Genomic DNA, 25,008 nt, shown 5'->3' on the forward strand with positions numbered 1-25,008 from the left:
CCATGAATGGAACCCGCTGAAACTGTGAGCCAAAACAAGCCTTTCCTTTAAATTGTGGATGTGGGGTATTCTGCCTTAGTGACAGTAAAGTGACAAATATAGATTCTGATAACAGAGAAACAGGTTTGCTGCTGTGATTGTACCTGACCATGTGGTTTAAACACCTTTGGAACTGCTTTGGGGAGGGATTTGGAAAGGTTTGAAGATGATGGATAGAGCAGTCTTAGAATGCTATAAGCAGATTGATAAGAGATTCTGGTCAGATCTCAGAACTTTTAGACTTTGGCAACTCATGGATAACTAAATATATCTTATAAAATGAGATAGACATGACCCTTTGGGGGAAAAGGTAGACTGTTGTTATGACTTAGATCTAACATTTCCCCCAAAGTATCATTTTCAGAAATGAGGGTTGGTCAGAGGAAGCAAGTTACTGGAGTCATGACCTAAAAGGCTGTATTTTTTTAAATTTTATTTTTAAAGTAGTAAAAGTACAACAGAACAAAGAACAAAGCCAACTGAGACAATGCAGTGCAATTGGTACAGAACTTCACAGCAGGATACAGGGATGGTAGTAATAGGTGCTATGGTATATCTCATTATTTTTACAATAGTTGTCCAGTCAATTAGGTGTAGTGAAATCAAACCACAAACAGAACACTTTATAAAAGCAGTTGAGAGTATTGAATAGAGCAAAAGGAACATAACAAAACAAAACAGTGAAAACAACCTTTGCCTTCAAACAGAAGATAGAAGGAAATCCTCCATATTTGCTATATTGTGTATGGTCATCCTCCCAAGAGATGCTGAGACATCTATCCCCAGTAGCTATGGGGGATGAAGGGTGTTTGATTCTCATCCTGCGTGCCACAGGCTCACAGGAGCCAATGGTTCTCCTTCTGGCCCACGCCAGGGGCACTTATCAAAAGGGCGGGTGAATAAGCTTCCTAAGTCCCACCTTGGCTGGATCTCAGGAGCCCGTGCCAGGGATGCTTACAAGAGGGGAAAGGCTGTATTCTTGTCACTGGTCTTGATCTCTCTCTCTCCTTCCCTCCCTCTCTCCTGCTCTTTATACCTGTGTAACTGATTACTTCAGCCTATTTTACAGGCAAAGAAGCTGAGGTGAAGGACAGTGTTCTACTCACACAGCTAGGGAATGGCAGAGAAAGGATTTGAACCAAAATCTTCCTTTTGGAATCAAAGTCTGTGTTTGGAGATTACTTAACTAGAGATGCAAACTTAATAGCTCCATAAAAAGAATTCAGCTGGATCCAAGGGCACAGCAGTATCTTTAGTAAAAGTATATGTAGCCATGGGCAAACCACTTTACTATTTTCTGTCTCAATTTTTCCATATGTATCACACAATGCCTATCAAATTCATGGGTTTGTTATACCCAAATGAAACAATATTTTCATAACAACAGCACTGACTATTCTTTATTGAGCACCTACTGTGTACCAGATGTGATCTCAGGAGACTTATAAGCTTTAACTCTCTACTTCTCATACTATGAGATAGGTGCTGTACTGGTTACTTTTCTCTCACTTTTGAGACAAAATACCTGATGCCCAAGATGAAAGAAGGGAAGGTTTATTCAGCTTATGGTTTTGGAGATTTCAGTCCGTACTCAGCCGGTGCCAAGGCAGGGTGGTGTGGCTAAGGGGCAACCATTTATGGTGGCTGCAAGGGACAAGAGCAAAAAGGGCAAAAGGAAAAAGCACACTTTCTTCCCTCCCTTGGACTGTGTGCCAACCACCCATCCCTGCATGGGTGCAGCACTCACACCAACGATCCCAGCGCTAGACAATGAACCAATCACAAACACTAGACTCGCCTGCCCCTCATGACTGCATGAGGCTTTGGGAGGACATCCAAACACAAACCATAACAGGTGCTTTGGTTTATCTAGGTGAGCTCCAGGCCTCGGTTGCTTCATCTGTACAATAGGGATGATGATGTGACTTCCTCATAGAATCATTTGAGTACTAAACAGGTTAATGTATGGAGGTGATTGGAGCAGGGCCAGCCATATGGTAAGTACTATCATATAGTAAGTGTCATATCAGCATGACTATCTTGTATCTAGGGAGACTGAGGCTCAGAGAAGTGAATGACTTAAGATCAAATAGCTAAGAAGTAACCAGCCACAGGATTTGAAATCTGTATTTCATAACTTTAATGCATGCTCTTTCTTCTTCCTATCCAAAAGGATTCACTGGTTTGGGTCCCCTTTTCCTCTCACCCCTCCATCCCTTCATTCCCTCCAGATAACAGGGTGGGGTACCCTGGCTTTAGTGAACTTGGCTTGCCCCATCTTGGCCTGCAGATGCACCCATCTTCTGCACTTCAGGAGCCATAAGACCGAGCTACAGAGCCTGGGAAATAAATAAAAAATCAGCTTCATGTTCTCAGGTGTGGAGGGGTGGCGGGCATTGAATTATTCAGGCTGTTTGGGTGTGAACTGTTAGTTTTCTGTTGCTCTTGCCTTGACGGCTTCTCCGACAGATTGATGGATGAGCCAGTAAAACACTTGGAGGCCAGGAAGAAAATTCTTAATCATAACTCACTGGGGAGAGTGAGTGTTTTTCTGTACTGGCATTTTCAGAGGCTCAGCCTGGCTCCAGCCCTCCCTCACCTTCTGCCCCAGTGCAGTCGGTGCTGGCGACACCAACTGTAGAGTTGTCCTCAGCCACCAAATGGGGGTTTGAAGCAGGACTTTGAAGGATGGAGCTGCTCATTCATTTTACTTTATGTTTTTCTGTTTAAAAATTAAAAGGTAATTTACATGAAAGGCACAGGCTCACAAATACACCACTCAGTGGATTTTTGCATTTATGAATACAATATTGTGTAGCTGCTCCTTAAATCAAGGTAGAAGAATTCTACCCTCCAGAAGGTCACTTTATGCTTCTTTCTAGACAATAACTATCCTGACAACATAATCACCATAGATTACTTTTGTCTACTCAAGAGTTTCATATAAATGGAATCATATAGTTCAGTGATGGTGGGCCTTTTAGAGCTTTCAATGATAACAAACAGCCAGCTGTGACATGCACTATATGTATGAATGACACCACTTCCTCCTTCTTCGGTGGATTGATTCTGGGGCATGGTTCACCACTTCTTAGAAAGACCCTACTGGGATTGAGTTTCAGTTTCCCATAGTAGTAAAGTACTCACCAACACAGTATTAATCTGTTTTTCATTGCTATAACAAAGTACTTGAGTCTGAGTACTCTATCAAGAAAAGAGGTTTATTTGGCTTAGTTTTGGAGGCTGAAAGTCCGACACATAGTACAGTGCTTGCTCTGGCGAGGGCCCCTTTGCTATGTCACATCATAGTAGGTAGCATTGTGATGGGAGAGAATGGGAGAGGAAAGGTCAGGTTTGCCCTTTTGTAAAAACTCAGTCACAGCTTGGTGCATTGGCACAGGCCCGTAATTCCAGTGCTCTGCCCAGGCAGCGGTAGGAGGATTGAAGGTTCAAGCTCAGCCTGGTCAACTTAGCAAATTAGAAAGACCCTATTTTGAATTTTCTTTCTTTTTAAAATTTTTTTATTTTAAAGAGATTAAGATAAAAGAGGACATAACAAAGCAGATCAGAACAGAACAATTTAAGCAACATAGTGTTTTACCATAAGACAACCTGATATAACAGTAGCTACCATAATGTCTCTTTCCTTGAAATAGTTGAGCATACCTTCACATACAATAGTATCAAATATAACAAAACAGTATAAAACCACTCAAGAGAATGAAAGCATCACAGGGATTTCAGAACCAAATAACAAAAAACAAATAATGGTTACTATATTATCCCAATGTCCATAAAAAATTTGTTTATACTGCCACACATGATAAAATCCAATAGGATACAACATGATAGAACTAATGGAAACAGAAGAACAAAAGCATGGTAGGACTTCAGAGTAAGAGGATATTAAATCAGCACTGGCTATTATAATGTCTTGTTTTCTTCAAAATAGCTGTTCATACCGTCACAGATAATAAAATCAAGCAACCCAGGATAAAACCATTCCAACTAATGAATGGAAACATTGTAAGGCTTCAAAGCAATGTAATGGGGAATCATGATTACCATAAACTTTTATGTACTCTTACCATTTCTTACACTAGGGAGACTATATGGTATTTATACATGTGAGTTTGATTTATTTATCTTATGAGTATGGTCTCAAGTTGCATCCATTTATTTATAAATATCTCAATGTGATCATTCTTTATAGCTGAGTAGTACTCCATTGTTTAAAAATACAACCTTTTTTATCCATTCCTCAGTTGTTGGACACTTAGGTTGTTTCCAAGATCTGGCTATTACAAATGGTGCCGCTATAAACTTGGGTGCACATATATCACTGTGGTATGATGTTTTCAGTTCTTCTGGGAATATGCCTAGAAGCGGAATAGCTGGATCAAATGGGACTTCCAATCCCAGCCTTTTTTGAAATCTCCAGACTGACTTCCACAGTGGTTGCACCAGTCTACACTCCCACCAACAGTGCAGGAGAGTTAAAGATCCTATCTTGAAAATGAAAAAAAAATTTTTTTCCCCTGGTACCAGGGATCGAACTCATGACTGCAAAATTGCAAGGCAGGCCCTTATGCTGCTGAGCTAAATCCCCAGCCCTCTTCCCTTCCTGCTTTTTCTCCATCCCTTATTCCTTTTCTTTATACCCTTATGCCATGTTAGATGCAGCAGAAAGCCCTCAGCAGATGTTGGTACCTTGAACTTGGACTTCCCGTGTTCCAGAACTGTAAGAAATAAAAATCTGTTTATTATAAAATACCCAGCCTGTGCTGTTATGTTATAGAAACACAAAGTGCACTAAAACATTGCCCAAGTCAGAGCAGGGAAGGAGGAGCCATGCTCTGCTTCCTGCCTTTTCTGTACATCCCGCCCCATCTGAGCTTCCATCTGGGAGAACACAGGCAGAACTAGGATGACCCAAGAACCTGGAACATGCAGCCAGCAAGGTCCAGGCCCCTGCGAGAGAGAACCAGGCAGGGAGGGGAAGGCACAGCCATGAGGGCAATCAGATCCTGGCACGGTAAGACGCAAGTGGGCAGGGCTCCTTCCCACGTGACCAGATGAGCGACTTTCATTCCCCACTGGGGACTCAAGATTAGGTTTCCCCGCTGGACCCAGAGATCACTCTCTGGTTTTTTTCTTCCTGGAGTCCCTGGGAGGATTCTCTGCCCTAATCACTGGGACTCCTGGGACCACTTTGTGCCTGGGCACAGGGCATGGCCCCGTGTATGTTCTTACATTTCATATGAATGGAAGCTCAATGGACCACACTGAGCTTTTGTCTCCCCAAGATGGTGGGATGCTGAGGTATCTGTTATCTTCAAGATTAAAACCCACTTGAATGGAAAGTGACAAATGGAGCCTCAGCCAAAGGAGCCAGTGCCAGGATGCCTGGGTGCTTGTGCTGGGCTGGTGCACCAGGCAGATGGAATATACAGACCTTGGTGTCCTGAAAGGGAACAGTCAGACCAGTGAGCAAAGGAAGTCCAGACTGGGGCTCGCCTGCCCAACCCAGCCCATCCACGAATGGCCAAGCAGCCTGGGGAAAATGATCTCTCTGGTCTCTGCTTGGCCATCTGTAAAATGAGATGATATTTCTCTTTTGGTTTTCCATTGGGTATTGAATGGGTTTGTGTCCACAGTACTCATAGAACTTTATTAATAGGATGAAGGTGATAAACCTGACTCTTGCCCCTATGCATTCTCTTAATTAGAAACTAGAACACTATGAGGAGGTATACCAGAAGGCCCAGTATGGCCTCTCGCAGTCCCATGTTGGGAAAACCACCACACGGTTCTCAGTGATCCCCACTTGCTGGTAGTCACATCATGTGTTTCTCGCCCACAGAGTATGCACAGGAACTGTGACTCACTTCTAAATGAGGTCCTCTGATTTAAATATGAAGTGTCCCCCTAAGATTCATAAACCACCCCTTCTTTAGGTTCTATGTATCACATATTTTTGTCCCAGCACTGGATACCTGACCAAGACACAAAGCAAAGGAACGTTACTTCCATGATTATACTATGTAGATTGTAAAAGAGCTGTGTTGCTAGTTACTCATGCTCTCTTTTCTCAGCTTGCATCCTCAGGTGAAGGGCCATGGGGGTGAGGTCACACACCAGGGGTTCTCTACTTACCCAACAAAGAACTGGGGTTTTTAATTTGACAGCCCTTGAGGAACTGAATTCTGCCAACAGAGTTAATTGGGAAGTAGTTCTTTCCTCAGCTGGGCTTTCAGAGGCGTCTCAGCCCCAGCTGGCAGCTTGATTGTAGCTTTGGCACAGCCTCCAAAAAACACCCACACCAAGCTTGGCCTGCGCTCTGAATCTCGAAATGGTGAAATAATGAATGTATGTTGTCTTAAGCTACAAAGTTGGTGGTAATTGTTATACTTCAGTAGCTAAATAACAAAGTCCGCAGATCCTTCACGAGCTCTACGTGACCTTGTGCTCTCTTTCCCTCACATTGCTCTGTCCTCTGATCTTGCTGTTTCTGAGACACCCCCAAATTCTCAGCTGCAATCCTTTGCACTTTCTGTTCCTCTACCAGGCATGTGCCTCCTTCACCATTTTGCACGGCCCCACCACTGTGCTTATTGCGATGTGATATAAGAAATGAAAAAAATAAATTTTATGGAGAGGGAAAGAATTAGAAATGTGTCCTTGGGAATAGAGGCTGTCAGGTCACCTCTCTATCCACGGTTCCAAACTTTGGGCCTGGTTTACTGTGATCACTCAATAAACACTTGCAGGGTTTTTTGGGGGGAAATGAAAAGCAGGTTGGGGCTCTGTTGAGTGGCAGGATGGACAAGCTGAAGGACTATCGTGTGCATCTCTGTGCATGTCCAGCTGCAGCTGGTCCTGCAGAAAATCACACCCATGATCCTACATTCCAGTAACAAAGAGTGTGGCTGGTGACAGGAGTAACCTTAAGGAATATTTATGGGGCTATCCCAGGATGCCTTCCAGATTTCCCCAACTGTCTCAAGGTGGAAAGCAATTTTGTATTTGTCATTAATCTTGCAAACAAATACATGGAGTGGCTGCAGCTGGGAGTCCTCACAATAATGGATCACAGCATCAGAACTGAGTTGAGAGCTCGTTAGGCAGGGTGATGAGCTGGGGCCCACGGGGCTTGTGTTGTTGTGGGCACTTGGGGCCACTTGCAGCCTGCTCTGGCTGGCCTGGTAGTGGGCAGTGCTTAAGGCTCCCCATTGGCACTAGGGGTGGCACCAGACTCCCAGGGGAGGGAGCAGGACTTATGGGTCTGGAGGACAGCAGGCTGGCAGGGTGGGGTGTAGCGATCCCAGCACCTTCGTGATTCCAGCTGTGTGAGGTGCTTATGCTGGGGAGACTGACTCTTGCCCTTCTGCTTTCCATCTGCCAGAATATAGGTCATTGGGTTCCTCATCTTAGATGTGGGGATTACACTAGGGCTGAGTGTGGGAGGTCACTGTGAGGGTTAAAGCTATGGCAGTATCTTTAGGCCAGAGTAAGTGCTGCTCATGGGATGTGACTGCCAGGTTCTATAAGAACTAATTTCTTCAGACCATCTGTCACAGGACGGTATGTCTCACATACACGCATGCATGCACGCACACACACACATGCACACACACATCCATCCGTGACACCCTAGGTAGACAGGATCGTCTGCATAGAGGAAGAAAGAACAGAAGGTACTTAGAGCCTAGAGGGAGAGAGGAGGGCCCTTGACATGTGTGTTGGACTTCAGAGTTTACATAAGATACTTGGATATGTTGATAACCTACTTACCCTCCAACTCCAGAACTGATGAAGAGGCTCTGGTGACAGTAATGACCTGGTTTTTGCCTTTCACTTTTACTGAAGTCCCTCAGTGAACCTGATATCTCTGCTTCCTCCGGCCATCTGCCTGGTCCCTTTCCCGTCCTATAGTCATGCCTCAGAGCCTCCTTCAAAGCACTACCATTTGTAATCACCATTCAGTCACTCACACATTTCACCAGCCAGTTAAGTAGCCAGCCAAAGGACTGATTATTAGTCAGCAATATAGCCAACTGATCAATGGACTGACCATCCAACTAGTTAAGGAACCACTCAACCATTCAAACCAACCATTAATTGGCTTGAAGAACCAACTAATCATTAGCTGATCAACCAACCAACTAACCAGTCAACTACTCAACCATTCGATCAACAGCTAACACATTGTCCAACAAACCCACAACCCAACTAGCCAACAAATCAACCAAAACTTATTGGTGTTAAACAAATCCACATGACCAGACTGCCCTGGCCCAGGGAGAGACTTTCTGTCTCCAGGCTGGGTCTCAGCAGTGCTGTAAAGGTAGGCCCGTATCCTTGCATCACCTCTGTATAATTTTGGGCCAGGGCCTTTGCCTTCTGGGTGTGTTACTCTGTGGTTAGAGTGGTGGTTTGCAAACTGGGTTCCTTGGAGCCTGGGGTTCTGTGGTAGGGTCCAGGGGTTACTCTGGGAGGTGAGAGGCGGCCAAGTGGGTAGGGGTTGAGGTTTTCATTCCTGCTTTTTCCCTTTCATCTGTTTTGTATATTGGGATTCTGAATAAGATTTTGTCTGGAGAAGGACTTCAGTGACTTACAATTTAAACCCATCAGATGCCTCAGAGTTTAAAACCTTTGCATTCAGTCACTCAGCAATCAAAGACAGTGATTATATCCTTATGAGTAGGGGAGTTGTGTAGAAGACCCTGAACCCTAGACCTGGCTTTTCCAGTTGGAAGACCCTAGTGAGAATACAGAGGCAGCGTGCATCTCCCAGGGTGTAGGACCCCTGAGTCCCAAGGCAGAGGATTTGGGAGCCTGACGACACTCCCAGAGACCTGCCTAACAGGGAGAGCCTGTGCACGAGAGCCCCAAACTTTGTTTCCCCAGCTGTGTTCCAGAAGAGCTGGATTCCTATGATTCAGATTTGACTAGAATTTCCAATCAGCTCCTGGCAAGGTATGGAATCTTCTTGGACACGAAACCCGTGGGGAACTGAGTCCAAATGATCCGGCCATGGCTGGGGCTGCCCATCTGGCTGATTCTTGAAGTTGTCACGGGGAAGGAAATACAAATCCCTGGGGCATGTGTAGCAGACTGCTCAACTCACACAAATCTTCTGCAATCCAACTCTCGGAGGCCCTAGTGGGGTACATGGCCTGGGACTTCCTTTTGGCTTCTGGTTCCTAAAGTGGAAAAGCAGACAAACAGGATACAGCGTTCCCAGTGTGGGAAAGAGCACAGCATTAGGGTTGTGTTTTGCTTTTGCTGTGTGGTTTTGGACAAGTGGCTTCACCTTTTGGAACCTTTGTCTCTTGTTCTGGGTGAAAGGGAGCTGGACGGTGGCCATCATTAAGAAGCGCAAGGCCAAAAGTCAGACATGTCTTGTTTAGTAAAATCTTCACTTTACAGGAGGGCAAACTGGCCAAGCAGGGAATTTGTAAAAGATTTGGGATTATAATTGAAATTTGTGAGTTAATATCTCTTTCCTTCACCCTGCAGACATGTCAGAGCATCTTTTTCTTTCTCTCTTGGTGAATTTTTCCTCTCAGCAAGATAGATCCGTCCAGGAATATGACAGCTCAGGCTCTGGTTCCGTCTAAATTTCCAGCATGACTGGGGGAGTTGCTCTGCTTCCCAAACTTTCTGTCTTTCAGCTCTAAGTCCCCACTCCAGCCCCAGCAGGGCTAGAACACTCCCCAGGTGCATCAATCATCGCCAGCTACCCTGCCCACTGATCTGAGGGCTATCACTTATTCAGAAGCATCACTGAGATCCTTTGATTGATTGGTGACGGCTAACTCTGCTCTTTAGGCAGCTGATAGTCATGCCATTAAATTTTTAGAGATTAACAGCATAATGGGGAAGATAAATTTAGTAACTCAAGAATGCTGGGAGTGCAGCTCCCGGGAGGGGTCTCCACACATTTTCACGCTCACCGGACAAGATCAAGTTCTTCTATGGTGCTTCTCGTGAAGGTCACAGAGAAGGAATCCCAGCAGGAGGGGCGTGCTCCAGGGATGGAAGGATGGCCATTCTCGAACCTCATGGCTGTCGTCATGTGAGATTGCAGAACGCTGAAGCTGAGCAAATCCTTTGAAACCATGTAGTCCATCCATTTCATTTTAAACATGGAGAAACAAGTTCAGAATGGGAAAGAGATTTAATCAAGCACTCAAGTAGGAGGCTGTATCATTCCAGGATTCTTTGCTCTATAGGTGAGTCTTAGTTGTCCAGTGGGGAAAAAGGACTTTGGTGGAAGGATCTTACATCTTCAATATCCCTTACACCTACAAAAGCAAACTGAGATTCAGAGAGGACATGTCTTATCCTGGCTGTACATTTCCCAGGGACTTCTCCGGTTTGGTCTTATTCTCTAGCCCCTGAGTGCTGGAAGTGTAGATTGTGCAGTAACTATTTGTTGAAAGAAGGAATGGGTGTTTATCAGCAGATCTGGAAAGGGAACCCTGTGATTCAAAGTCTGCATTTGGGCTCCATGACCAGTTTTGCCAAGCAGAGCCTCTCTGAAGCCCTTCCCACCTGGGGCATCTCTTTCACCAGTGGGAAGAGGAGTCCTATAGGTGGAAGTTTGTCATTCTAGAGTATGGGGACTTTTCTTATGCAAATTTTATTTTTTTATGTTAAAAAAGGTAAAACTAAACATAACAACACAGAACAAAGCAGATCAGAAGAAAACAATGTGACACAGATTTCAAAGCAAGACAACAGGAGATCTACAGTGTCTACCATAATGTCTCTTGTTTTCTCTTAAATAGTTGTCTATATCTTCACGCACAATGAATTCGTACAAAACAAAATAGTATTAAACTGATCAGAACAGAGTAATGAAGGCATGATAGGCCTTCAAAACCAGACAATAGGAAAACCAACAACCATAAGGTCTCCTGTCCTCATCAAAATAGCTGTCCATACCTTCATGCATGTTGAAATTAAACAACACAAAATAGACTAAAACCACTCTGAACAAAGACCAGAAGCATTATCGAATTTCACAGCATAATGATACAGAATCAGCAATAGATATCATAATGTCTGTTTTTCTTCAAAGTAGCCATTTATTTCATCACACATAATACAATCGATTCTTGTAAACTGTTTAGGAGAAGTTCTAGGCATGTATAAAACTCTACCTGTATACCTATCCTTTCTGTAGTAGAGGGAAAAACAAAACATGTTGATTACTAGAAAAACAAGAAACAAAAATGACAAATAACAATAGCAAAGAGCCCAAAACAATGATGATAGAGGCCTTTAAAACAAGATGGTAGGAACGTGACTAAGGTTGTTATTTTACATAGTGATCTTCAAGACTTCCTCAGGTCACCAGACACAAACATGCAAAATTGTTCCAATCCTATGAATGTTAACTGCTTTTTATTTTTTTTGGTCTTTTTCCTTTTTATCGGTACCAGGGATCGAACTCACGACTGCCTGCTTGCAAGGCAGGCGCTTATGCCGCTGAGCTAAATCCCCAGCCCCTAACTGCTTTGTTTTAAGAACTTATAGAATTTGTAGCAAATCATCTTAGCTATCCTAAGTGTGTTTCTACAAATTTAGATACTTTTTCTTTTTCTTCTTTTTCCCCGAGTTATTATTTTTTCCCTGTTGAGCAGATTCTTACCCTTTCACCATATTTATTGCAGATTTTGTATCTTATGTACTCTTACCATTTTTTATACTAGGGAGACAATACGGTACTTACACATGTGAGTTTTATTTATTTCACTTATGAATATAGTCTCAAGCTGCATCCACTTACTTATAAATATCTCAATGTGATCATTCTTTATAGCTGAGTAGTATTCCATTGTATAAAAATACCACATCTTTTTCCTCAGTTGATGGGCATTTAGGTTGTTTCCAAGATCTGGGTATCATGAATTGTGCTGCTATAAACATGGGTGCACATATATCACTGTGGTATGATGTTTTCAGTTATTCTGGGAATATGCCCAGAAGTGGAATAGCTGGGTCAAATGGGACTTCCAACCCCAGCTTTTTGAGGAACTTCCAGAGTGACCTCCATAGTAGCTGCAGCAGTCTACACTCCCACCAACAGTGCAGAAGAATTCCTTTTCCCCCTCAGCCTCTCTAGCATTTGTTGTTCATAGTTTTCTTTATCCTGGCCATTCTTTCTGGAGTGAGATGGAACCTCACTATTGTTTTAATTTGCATTTCTCTAATGACCAATGATGACAAACATTTTTTCATGTATTTATTTGTGATTTGTATTTCTTCATCTGAGAACTGTGTATTCATCTCAGAGGCCCATTTTTGGATTGAGTCCTTGAATTTTGGAGGTCTGATTTTTAAAAATTCTTTATATGTTCTAGAAAGAAGTCCTTTGTCTGAGGGACAGTAGACTAAGATTTTTTCAAAATTCATGGGTTTCCTTTTTACCCTGTTGGAGATTTCTTTTGACATGCAAAAACTTTTTAATAAGATGAGATCCCAGTTATTGATTCTAGGAAGTATTTCCCATGTGGTTTGATTTTCATTCATGAATTCTCTACCTACCCTTATGTCTTCAAGATTTCTACTACTTTGTCTTCCAGAAGATTTAGTGTTTCCATTTTAATATTTAGATCTTTGATCCATTTTGACTTTAGCTTAGTACATGGTGATAGGCATGGGTCTAGTTTTAGTTTGTGGCATATGGAGAGCCAGATTTTCCAGCACCATTTATTAAAGAGACTATCTTTCTTCCAGTGAACATGTTTGGCCCCTTTATCAAAGATAAGGTGGTTGAGTGTGTTTGTAGTTGTAGTTGTATCTTCTAATCTATTCCATTGATCTTCAGGTCTTTTTTTAAATTTCAGTACCATGCTGATTTTACTGAAGTAGCTTTGTAGAATAACTTCAAGTCAGGGATTGTGATGCCTCTTGCCTTGCCTTTGTTGTTCAGAATTTCCTTTGCTATCCTGGTCTTTTGTGGTTCCAGATGAATTTTAGGAATGATTTCTCTAGTTCTGTTATGCTAGGGCATGCTAGGAATCAATCTAACAAAAGAAGTAGAAGATCTATTCAGGAAAAATTATAATACCCTGAAAAAGAAATTGAAGAGGATCTCAAAAAATGGAAAGACATTCCTTTCCTGTCATGGATAGGAAGAACAAATATTGTGAAAATAGCCATTCTCCCAAAATTGTTACACAGATTTAATGCAGTCCCAATCAAAATATCACTAGCATACCTTGCAGACCTAGAGAAATCATTCTTATGCAAATTTTAAAATCCACAATGGACAAACTTATTTGCCCATCAACAAACAAATGGATAAAGCAAATATGGTATATATGCATGACGGAAATTAGCCATAAGAAGAATGAATTCCTGTTACTTGTGGGAAAATGGATAGGGAGACCATAATGTTAGATAACATAAGTCAAAAGGTTAAATATTTCCCAGTCTCTCTCTCTCTCTTACAAACTCAAAGTATAAAAAACAAAATAAAGGAGAAATGATAGGAAACATAGAGGCTCACTGTGTTGCTTACTTTTCTCTCATTGCTGAGACAAAATACTTGATGCCCAAAAGTAAGGAAGGGAAGGTTTATTGAGCTCACAGTTTGTGTGGGTTCAGTCCATACGCAGCTGACTTCAAGGCAGAGTGGCACATGGCAGGGGCAACAGTTCATCACGGTGGAAAACAGCAACAAACAACAAAAGCAAAAGGGGAGGAGCATGGGGAGAAGCCTCACTCTGGCTCTTATATTGTATGTAGGCCACGCCCACTTGAGCATGCGCTCACACCCATAATCCCAGCACTGGACGGTGAGTCATGCAGACTCTAGAAGCCCGCCTCCCTGACTGCATGAGGCTTTGAGGGGTCGTCCAGACTCAAACCTTAATATCAAGGTTTTGGAAATTAGGATACAGGTCAGAGGAAGGAAGAGAATAGGAGGAAGAGGATCACAATGATTAATAAGTGGTGTATATATGTACAAGTTCCCCCAAACAAATGTAATTATTATTTATCACACATATACTCATAAAAAATTTCCAAGGGAAATAAGGCATAAGGAGCCCCAGGATACTTAGTTCGGCTGGTAATTCCTACTCCCCTTTCAAGAGAACCATGCAGTCAGTGAAGTTACTCTACAGCTTCTGCTTCCCAGAGAGAATGCTTCGGATGCGTTGGAAATAGACCCAGAAGGTGATGTTGTGGCCCAGGAGACAGGGAGGAAGGGAGGAGCCCAAGGCTGGAGGAGGTGGGAATGGAGCAGGAAGCAGCCAGAAAAGCCTGCAGAGCCAGGGAAGAAGGTGAGGGGTCCGGACTCCTGTTCTGTGTGGTCCTGCTGGGTGGTTTAGCACAGACTCACTCTGATGATGAGTGCGTTATCTGGACAAGGATCCACCCCACCAGAAACCATGAACCAGTTCTTGAAAACAGATGTGCCAGAATAATGACACCAATTTCCAGCAGACTTGCTTCCCAGAGACTTTGCTTCACTGTAACAACCATGTCCTGAGCACCTACTGTGCGCTGAGCTCTGTGCAAGACAATGTGGGAGTTGAGAGAGGCTGGGCTGCAGCTGGGTAAGAAGGTGGGTTCTGGCTCTGCCATTTCCTGCCTCTGTGATCTGGGGACAAGTCAATTAACCTCTCACCAGCTCAGTGTTATATATGTAAAATGGGGCAAGAATACCTGTCACAAAGAGTAGAAATATTGACTGCATCCTGGAAGGCACAGCAGGGACTAATATGGGGACACAGCTGAGTGAAGGGAGACACCCCCCCCCCAGGATACACAGCAGTTGCTAGCAAAGTTCTGGGAGCCGCTGGCTGTCTTTTAAGCATGCTCATGGACATCGCTGCTGGCTGGATGAAGCTCGTGTGCCACACCCTGCTGGTACAGGAGGATCCCTTTCTCCTACTTTGTGTGTCCATGATGGGTAGAACATCCCTAGGGAGATGATGCTGGAGTCCCCAGCAGTGGAGACAGAGAAGGGCCTAGACCTCCTCCACCAGCCACAGGCCATCTTCAGGTGCCAGCTGTGACTCGCTGAAGCAGCTCCCCCAAGGATCACAGTGAAGCAGTCATTTCTGTGACCTTCAGCCCTGTGGGAAAGCGCCCCGCCTCTGTGTGCTTTTGGCATCTCAGCACAATGGGACGTCACATTTTACATGCAAGGGACACAGACACTGGGCCCTTAGCACATCCTGGTCTCCACATGGGAAATGGTGGCCTCAGGTTGCAAGTATGGCCAGATTCTCCCATGGGCCCCAAACACAGGTGGATCACAGGCCTGAGCCAGGTGCGACCTCTACGTGAACACTGAGTGCTTCTCGGTGGCTGGCAGCACTGAGGACGGCAGTTTGTGAGGCTGGGGCACAACTGCAGGCCATTGGGAGGGCATCCCCACTGGCACACACCATGGTCAGCTGTCTGTATTCCATCTCCCAGGACCACACCATCAATGTCCACGGGGCCATGATGATGTGCTGGGCCAGGCTCTTGAAAGATAAGGAATTGGGGAAAGATGATGGCCCTCAGCCTGTGCTGTGTATGGGGCCCATGAACCTGCTGAGGACACAGTTAATGCCCAGCACCTTCAGGTGTCCTGCTGTATCTGAAGGAGAGAGCACTGGGCCTGTACAACCTCATACAGGACAAGGGCCTAGCTAGGGTGGCACCTGGCTCAGATGACTTCTCCTTACACCTTTCATCCTCAGCAGAGGACAAGAAGCACCTTGCATGCATGGCAGGACACAAGGCCGGTCTCTCCTTTGAGAAGACCACCAAGTTTTGGGGTGACAAGAGGGCAAGTACAACCTGGCTTGTGTCTGTGGCCGCATGGTCACCATGTACCAGACCACACAGTCAGCTGCAGTTAGCTGCTGACCACCAGCAGCAGTGACAACGTGCTGATTATGTAGGACTGGAAGGTCCAGAAGGTGGCCACAGATCTGCCAGACCACGAGAATGAGTGCTGTGCTGTGGACTGGAGTTTAGATCACTGCCTGGAGGGTCTCGGGCAGTAGGAAAGACAGGTGACTCTGGATACGGAGGTGATGCAGCGTTCCATACCTCATTGCCCGCTTTGGGACCTGGCTTATGCCAGCTGCCGGCCCTGATAGAGAACAAGGACCAGGGTGGCAGGTACATGCCCTGCTCACCGGCGATGGGGTCTGTCCTTGACAGACCCATGCAGGGTCTCCCAACACGTTCTCTGCCTGAGGCACACCCCAGGGGCTGAAATCAGTTACAAAACATTATCACTAAATTTGATCAGTGGGAAAGGTAGTGGGGAACAGGAGGCCCTATGCCTCCTCTTCCAGGTGTCAGCTCTGTTCAGGTTAGACCCTAGGTTCTATTGCCAAATAGGGGATTGAGAGAGGGAGGGGAGGGAGAGAGAGAGAGAGAGGAGAGATAGATGCTGGAGCAGGCATAGTGGCACACCTGTAAATCTAGCTACTTTTGAGACTAAGGCACGAAAATCACAATTTTGAGACCAACCTGGGCAACTTAGCAAGATTGTGCTTCAAAATACAAAAAGAAAGATCTGAGAGTACGGATCAGTGGTAGAGCACTTGCCTAGCATGCATAAAACCCAGCCTAGTACAGAAAGAAAGAAACAGATAAAAGCAAATGGATTCTGGAGACAGACTGTACCCCTAATTGTTAGCTGTGCCCTTGGGTGAATGATTTTATGGAGCTTCAGTTTCCTGGTCTATAAAATGAGGAGATCATAGTAGCTCTCACTCCACAGAGTTATTTAGGAAGGGACGTACAGTTGAGAGACATACGGAGCAGACAGGAATCCAACAGCTTCTAGCTGACCTGGCCAAGCCCGCCCACACCTGCCAGCTCCACCCATCTGTGCATGTATGAGTGCCAACCAGGGATGGCGGGTTTAAGCCACTGAATCATGGGTGTCTCCTGTCAGCAGGGGACGACTAATGCAAAAGGTAACCACGCTCATTTTACTAGAAAGAATATGTCCCCTTCCTGATCCCTGAATCAATCGGACAGTCCAGGGAGAGGCCTCCTGTGGATGCTGCTGTTTACCCAGCACAGGAGATCTCAGGGCATGTGACCCTAGGCTGAGCAGCATGGAGCTGAAGACAGGGCTGACAAATCACAAACGGTGTGGAAATGTACAACCGACACTGTGATCATTAGAGCATTTTCCTCTGCACACTGAGGTTGGGCTCAAGTGCAAGTTGGATGCCTTGATCCCAGCAGAGGCTTCTAGCAAAATCTCTCTCAGGGAGTGCCCTACATACCCCAGAGAGGAGGCTCAAAGTCCTTGTTACAGTTTTGGTCTAAAGTGTTCCCCCAAGTGTTTAGAAGATGACTGGATCACGGGAGCATCGAACTTGGTGGCGGATTCAGGGATTCATGCGGTGCTAGCAGATGTGACCTGGTCAGAGGAGGCAGGTCCCTTGGTCCTTGTCACTGACTCCTCTCTTTTCTCTGTGTTTTTCTGACTGCCATGGAGTCCACAGCTTTTCCCACCATACAGTCTGCCATGCTGTTTCTGTCTTGAAGTCAGCAGAGAAGGGACTGAACCCACTGAAACCGTGAACCAAAATAAACCTCTCCTCTAAAAGTCGTGGTTGTCAGAGATTGTGACACCAGCCATGAGAAAATGGTGAGCACAGTCCTGATACAGGGTGCAGTATCTGATAGCATGCCACAAGCAGATGCTGCCAAGAGAGCCCAGGGCACCACGTGATCCAAACACATAGACAGCTGCCAGCCTTGGACAGGAAGAATCCTACTGGGATGTTCTGGGCTGGCAGGCTGCAGTCTTGTCTGCTGCCTGTGACTCATTAAGAGAAGATCATAGCATTGCAAAGGTAGGAAAATGGCTTCCAATTACTGGACCACTGTAGTAACATTATTGGTTTAAGACAGGGGGTCAGTAATTGGTGTCCTGCTACCATTAGCAGTGTGGTCTGGGGGTGAGTCTTGTCTCAGTGTCCTTATCTGTCCAGTGGGTATAACAGTACCTTGTATGTTCATCTTGATGCCTGATGAGAAGTATCTATGCTCAAGCCCACCTTACAGGATTTGGACTTTGCAGCTCTCTCTGGCTGATACAGTCCACTCCAAGAAGAATCTTGGAGTGGCTTCCAAGTCTCATCACTCAGATCTCAGCTTCAGCAATACCCTTCAGTGAGCCAACTTTCCCTTCTCACTCTGCTACTCCCTGGGCACCATCACCACACCTCTCTAACCTTTCAGAACCTGCCCCTGTCTGAAATAATCTTAGGTGCTTCCACGCTCATGGCTCATCTGCTTCAATGGACTACATGGACATGTTCAGGTTTGTATGGCAAATCTATATGACAACATACATATAGAACAGGGCCTGGAGGATAGAACTGTTCAATTAATCTTGTGTGAATGAATGAATAAATAGAAAAGTGACCATGTCAAACCAAGTAGGCGTGGTGTGAATGTGTATTTCCTTTCATTTCCTCACCTGAGACTTCCCAGAGAATCTGATGATCTATTAGTCTGCTTTCCATTGCTAAAACAAACTGCCTGAGTACTGTATAAAGAAGAAAGGTTTATTTAGCTCACAGTTTTGGAGGCTGAAAATCCAAGATCAAAGGTTCTCATTTCCCATGAGTCTGACCTCTGGTAAGGACCCTGTGGATTATGTCATATTATGACATTGCGACAGGATGTATGTGAGAAAGCACGAAGTGAAATAGGAATCAGGAAGGCAAATTGATGCTGGGGTCTGCGTTGCTCTTTAGAATGACTCATTCTTTCAAGGACCAGCTTCCTCTTCTAGACCATGATCAGAGCCCCGGTGACTTAGTCACCTTGCTCTGAGCCCCACTGCTTAGAGGCTCCACCGCCTCCCAACATCACCGCACGGGAAACCAAGCTTCCAGCACATAAACTCTCTTTTTTGTGTGGGCGAGGGATCGAATTCATGACCTCATGCTTGCAGGTAGGTGCTTATGCCACTGAGCTAACTCTCTGTCCCTAGCACATGAATTCTTAGGGAACAAACTGTATTCAGACTAACAGCACATAGTTTGGGGCTTCAAGTAATTCACTGAGCTATATCCCTGGCCCTGTACGGGCTTTTCAACCCAATTTGGATGGACGGATTGGTGTTTCCAAAACAATTTGAGCAATCTTCTACAAATCAGGAAATTTCATATTTTAAAAAACCGTATTTTCAAAAACACAAGGGAAAATCTGGTAAAATCAGGTCTGCATTTCTGCTTGGCAGGGAGGTGGCACTAGGTTACCCTTGTTGGGTCAGGTGGAGCATGTGATGCCCATCTTGCCCCAGGCTCCCTAATCCCTGCCTGATCCTCCCATTCTCGTGAGCTGCGCGGTCTCTGTAAGCACTGGTGCCCCTGATTCATCCTTAACTGGCCTCACAGAATGGTTCAGAGGTGACCCCTCTGCCACCTTCCCCTGTTCAGCTGGTAGATACTCCCCCAGGAGAGTCAGATCTAAAGACTTCTTGTTTCCGACTTCAATCCCATCCCTTGTCCTTGGAGTAGATTTAAAACACACGTGAAATTGATTTGCCAAAAACTGGTGATTAATTAGAAACGAAGACTCCCTGCAGGAGAGCCTCTAAGATCCTTTTGATTTCTGATGCCTCTTGAAATTCTCTGCCTTTGTTCTGGCCCCAGATGGGGGGCTCTTCAGGCAGCAGGGGCTGCGGGGCGCAGATGGTTTGCTATTTATGACAGCCACCAACCAGGCACACCCTCCTCTTGCCCTTTCCTTTCTTATTGTGATCTGCTCCACACACGGGAAGAGCTTGTTGGGGGCTGTCACAGGGATTTAGAGTCTGGCGGGCTGCAAGGGCACCTTTTGTTCCTTCCCTATAGTCCGTAATCACCTCCAGAAGATGCTCCCTACTGTCAGAGTGGAGGAGAAACAGTGGGAAGAGACAGGGAGCCAGAATCTGAAAGGTTTCCTTTGGAGACTTGCAGTGCTGGTGTGGTTTGGGGCCCAGCATCTCCTAGGGGCTTGGTAGAAACGCAGACCCTTGGGCCCTGCAAGATCAGACCTTGCATTTTAGCCAGATCCCCGGCAAGTGGTGTGACCAGAGTGCCTTCGTGCTCTGTCTCAGCTCCAGTGCACTCCTCCAGAGTTCACCTCCCATGGTCTATGTGTGCTACCCTGCGCTTCAGAACAGTGTGCAGTACATGGTGATCACTAGCTCATGTCAATTTTTAAAAAATAAAACAAAGACAAGGAAAAATGATAATTCTTACACAACAGTGGGACCAGAATCTCACCAGCACCTGCCCTTCCCCCAGCCCATGCCTGGTGCGTTGGAAGGGCTCAGTATGGTTTTGCAGATTTGAATCTTTCATAGGAGTTAGGTTCCCTGGGAAGCTGTAAACCTCACTGATCACTGGGCCCCTACCTCGAAGATCCCTTTGATAAAATTTTAATTGACACATAATAGTTGTCTATTTAGGGGGCAAAGCATGCTGGTTTAATACATGTATATGCTGTTTACATCGGGATAGTTAGCAAATCTATCACCTTGAATATTTATCATATTTTTGTGGTGAGATATTCAAATCCTCCTTTCTTTGAACCATTTGGAGATAGACATGGAAAGTTGGACTTGCAGCCAGGCACCCCCTTTTGGACTGAAAACTTGAGGGGGTCAGCCATCAGTCCTGCAGGGCCCTTCGCTGTGTTCTAGGGTCTGTAACAAAGCATCTGTAAAATTGCAGTGAATGGGTGAATGAGAGGATGAATGAATGAATCCTTGAAGACCTTGAAGGAACCTCATGTGGGGGTTTATCTTCTTCTGCACAGTCTCTGTGTAGGTGGGGTTTATCCAAGCATTTGGGCAGCCTTGCAGTGTGCAGTGAACCATAGCTGTGTTTCTTTGGTCTGTGATTTTCTAATAATTAGACTTTCTTGTGCCTAGATCTTTGGTTGCCATATGATTCAGTTACATTTCTGTTGCTAAAGTAACTGCATACATAAACCCTTCCACATGTGCTCGAATAGTGTTGCGCTGCTGAGAATTTGTGCTGTTTAGGTAACTTTCAATCTACTTTCAGGACAATATAATTACATGGCTGAGTTATTTTTAATTTCATGGGGCAGCATTTCTCAAGCCGCAGTCATTCCAATGTTACCTTTTAGATGTTTGCCTTCTTGTCTACTTCCTCGATGAGGCTGTGAATTTTTTTCCTTTAAATCCATTTGTTTAAAATGTGAATAAATATGCTCATTAGAAACATCAGTAAATGTAGCTGGAAAGGAAGAGTTATATGACCACAGGAAACAGAAAATCAGTTATGTGTTCCTCAAGTAGAAAGTAACCAGAAAATACGCCACCCCAGGACTTTAGTCTGAGGCTATTCTTTCTTCCTTGTAAAAGCAGGTTGCCAAATATTGTGGAAGATGCTAAAACCCATTAGCACTAATGTGAGACATCACCTAGGTATAATTAGAAGGACTGAAAAAGAATTAAAAGAAAGTAACTTTGGCACATGTGATCCAGTATTTATTTAATATCTGACCCACATTATAGCATATTTTAAAATTATGTAGACTGATTTGTAATGAACTCAGAGTTTGTTCTTAACAACTGATGTCAGTAGCCAAGTTTGATGCTTTGATGTTAAGTTCATTGAGACTTGTTTTAGTTTTCTTTGGTTCTTTTGTCCAGCCAAGTCAATAGGGAGGAGACTGAGTGGCTCTTGAGATCTTTTGTTTTGTCTAAACCGTGAGGTTCAGAGCCTCTCACGATCCTGGGCGCCTTTGAAGCAGATATGCTCACGCTGAAGGTCTGGCCACTTCTCTGGTCTTTGATCTTGTGTAAAGCACTTCACCTACATCGTCTCTGCTGCAAAACGTGAGGGGTGGTATTCACCGCTCAAGGTAGATGTTAAGAATTACGGAAAAGAGTTGAGGTGGGGATCCTGTCTCATAAGACTGTGGCCTGTGGGTCATGACTGGTAGTTAAAAGACATTGTCTCTCCTGTTGCCACAACACAGCTAGCCTGGCACGTAGTAGATGCTCAATAAAAATACTGCACTTAAGCAAGTTCAGGGGTGTAGGAGGAGTGTGGGGGTGAGGAAAGCTCTCTGATCATGCCACCTTCTTCAGAAATCTACTAGCTGAGCTGAAAAGTATTATGTGTCAGTTTGAGGATTGTCTAGGAGGGAAGGATGGCCTTTAAGGTGGTTGGGGCCATTGGCTGTTGTGACAGTTAACATCAGTGACTTCAAATGGTTTGGTAGGATAGCAGGCGTGAAACCCTGAGATCATCAACACGGGATATCAAGGGTATGGCGCCTTTTTCTTTTTTTTAATCCAGGGGGAAAGTGGTCTGGAGAGAAGAGGTGGCTTGATTAAAGTCAGCCAGCTGGTTTCAAGCAAATCAGAGTCTTGAACGCTGAGGCCTCTGATGCCTGGTCCAGAGCTCCGCCCTCACATCACGTCCAGTTCTTATTTGCTTCCTCCAGCTGTTGTGACGTAAGAGGATCTGCTTGTTTTTCTTCCCAGAACTTTGCAAAGGTCCTGGCTTCATCCTTTCTTGGGAATAAATCCACATTCTCCGCTAGCACCTGCAGGAAGCAGACGATGCCGAGGCCGGGAGCCTCTGTGTGCGCAGGCGCACCCCACTGGGCCCAGCTGTGCGCCCCGGGGCTGAGGTCCTGGCGTGCTCATTAGAGGCTGCGCTGTGCCAGAGCAGCTCCAGCAAAGCATCGCCTGATCTCTTTCCCCAGAGTCTCTTTATTGGACCAAACTGTGTTTATTCTTTAATATTATGCAACGCTGATGAATATGGAAAAGGTAAAAAACAGTAAGGAAAAAGAAAAACAACAATTGCAATCCCCTGAGGGCTAACCACCGTTAGGATCTCGGTACATTTCATCCCGGTCTCTATCCTTTTCTGTACCCTGGGCAGCTTCATGTCCTGCAGCAGAGCTGTAGCCTTGCCTTTATGGTACGACCTTTTGCCTGCGCTACTGAGCATTTTTCTTTTTTTCCTAGAGCATCAATTCTATTGATGGATTTACAAATTATTTTCATATTAAAATTAACACGAACATGTTTCGAAATAGACGACAAGATGCGTCTGAGTGTTGTAATAAAACACAGAGTTTCGGAGAAAAACGAGCTAGTGTCCTGGGCTCTCCCCAGACTCATGAGCTTAGCCATTTATGGGGTCGAGGTGGGAGAGGTGGGGTGGCTTAAAGGTGCTTATCTCCTCTTCTACTCACTAAGCCATGTGTGTTTAACATGCATCATATTCTATATACTTAATAGTGTTTATATTTCATAACATGTACTATACTTACTATATATTAATACATAATAATTTATTGAGATATAATTTGTACCACGTAACTCACTTATCTGAAGCGTACATTTAATGGTTCTTGGTATATTCACACAACTGTGCTGCCATCATCACAATCAATTTTAGAACATTTTCATTTCCTCAAAGAAAGAGTCTACATCAGTAGTCACTCCCCGTTTCTCTCCACACCCCCTACCCCCAATCCTAGGCTACCACAAATCTGCTTTCTGTCTCTATAAGTGTGACTGTCCTAGATATTCCATGCACGTGGGGACCACAACACATGGCCTTTTGTGCCTGGCTTTAAAAAAAGCCCAATATTTTAGCATAGTACATAGTTATGCTTCACTTGTAATAGCATGCATCAAGTATCTCATTCTAGTTTTAATGGCAGAATAATATTTCATCACACGGCTAGGTCGCATTTTGTTTACCCATTCATCAGCCGATGGACCTTTCCGTGGTTTCTGTATTTTGATTATTCTGAATAATACTGCTTTGGACATCTGTGTATGAGTGTTATTTTTTATGGACATGTAGTTTCATTTCATCTAAGAGCATAATTGTTGGCTCATACAGAAACTATACTATTTTTCTTTTTAGGAATGGGCAGATGTTTTCCGATGTGGCCGTTCCCTTTTTCATGCCTTGTTAGTAGTTAGGAAGGTTCCGGTCATCACACTCTCTTCTGTACTTGTGCTGGAGGGCACGAAACTCTGTCTCACTTTGCCTTTGATTGGCATTTCCTGAGTGACTAATGATGTAGGAAGTTCTTTCCTTAAACTTACGAGCAATGAGACTTTTGTTATCTTTGCAGAAGAGGCCACCTAGATCATTCGCCTGTTTTTAAATTGGGTTATCTGTTGTTTTATTGTTGAGCTGTAAAAGTTCTTTATATATTCTAGATATGAGTCCCTAAGCAGATATATGAATTGCAAATACTTCTTCCAAGTCTGTGGGTTGCTTTCCCTCTTTTGATGTTATCCTTTGAAGCACAAGTTTTTACTTTTTTAATTTTTATGGAGTCTCAAGAGTACTTTCAGGCTATGATTTTATGATTTTGAGTTTAGTGTAGAAATGCCATAGAACATGAATACTGCCATAGAACATCGAATAAAGCAAGTTATTGCTTTACTAATGCCTACTGTCTAACACTCACATTGTTTCTAGTTTCTTTGCTATGTTAACCTATTAGATAATAGATTACCATTATCTAGTACAATAATGTATTTCTGTTATTAATATATCTCTGGAAATAAATCTTTGCGCACATATCTGATGGTTCCAGAAGTGCAAATACTCTGGGCATGAATATTTTCTGGCTCACAGAATCCTAGCTACCTTCTCTCCTCTGCCCACCAGCCGAATAGTGATAGGTGTCCCTGGGGTCACTGTGTCATCTGCTTCCATCTTTACAAAAGACAACGTCTTGTCTGAATTTTATAATGTGTTCTTTGTGGTTGGTCTGGAACCAACTGTTATACAACCTTGTCTGGGGAAAAGACTTTTGAGGTTGATGAGGGACACTGCTGGGTTAAATTTTGGAAATCCTTTGGAATACAGTTTTAGCACTTTTGTGTGCAGATGAAAATTCTCTGGAAGGAGAAAACATTGTCTCCATCAGCTAATGACCGGGGAACAAAATGACAACTCT

At 44.3% G+C, this 25,008-nt stretch overlaps 1 protein-coding gene and 1 pseudogene across 1 annotated transcript in view; both read left to right on the plus strand.

The window, feature by feature from the left end:
* Cmklr1 (chemerin chemokine-like receptor 1) overlaps positions 1–25,008 on the plus strand; it is a 97,242-nt gene that overhangs the window by 16,842 nt on the left and 55,392 nt on the right. The window lies entirely within an intron of this gene.
* On the plus strand, positions 14,994–15,940 carry LOC111753971 (notchless protein homolog 1-like; annotated as a pseudogene).

The sequence above is a fragment of the Cavia porcellus genome, unplaced genomic scaffold (assembly GCF_034190915.1).
Source record: "Cavia porcellus strain 051 isolate PalLab524CR breed Dunkin Hartley unplaced genomic scaffold, mCavPor4.1 scaffold_16, whole genome shotgun sequence".
NCBI lineage: Eukaryota > Metazoa > Chordata > Mammalia > Rodentia > Caviidae > Cavia > Cavia porcellus.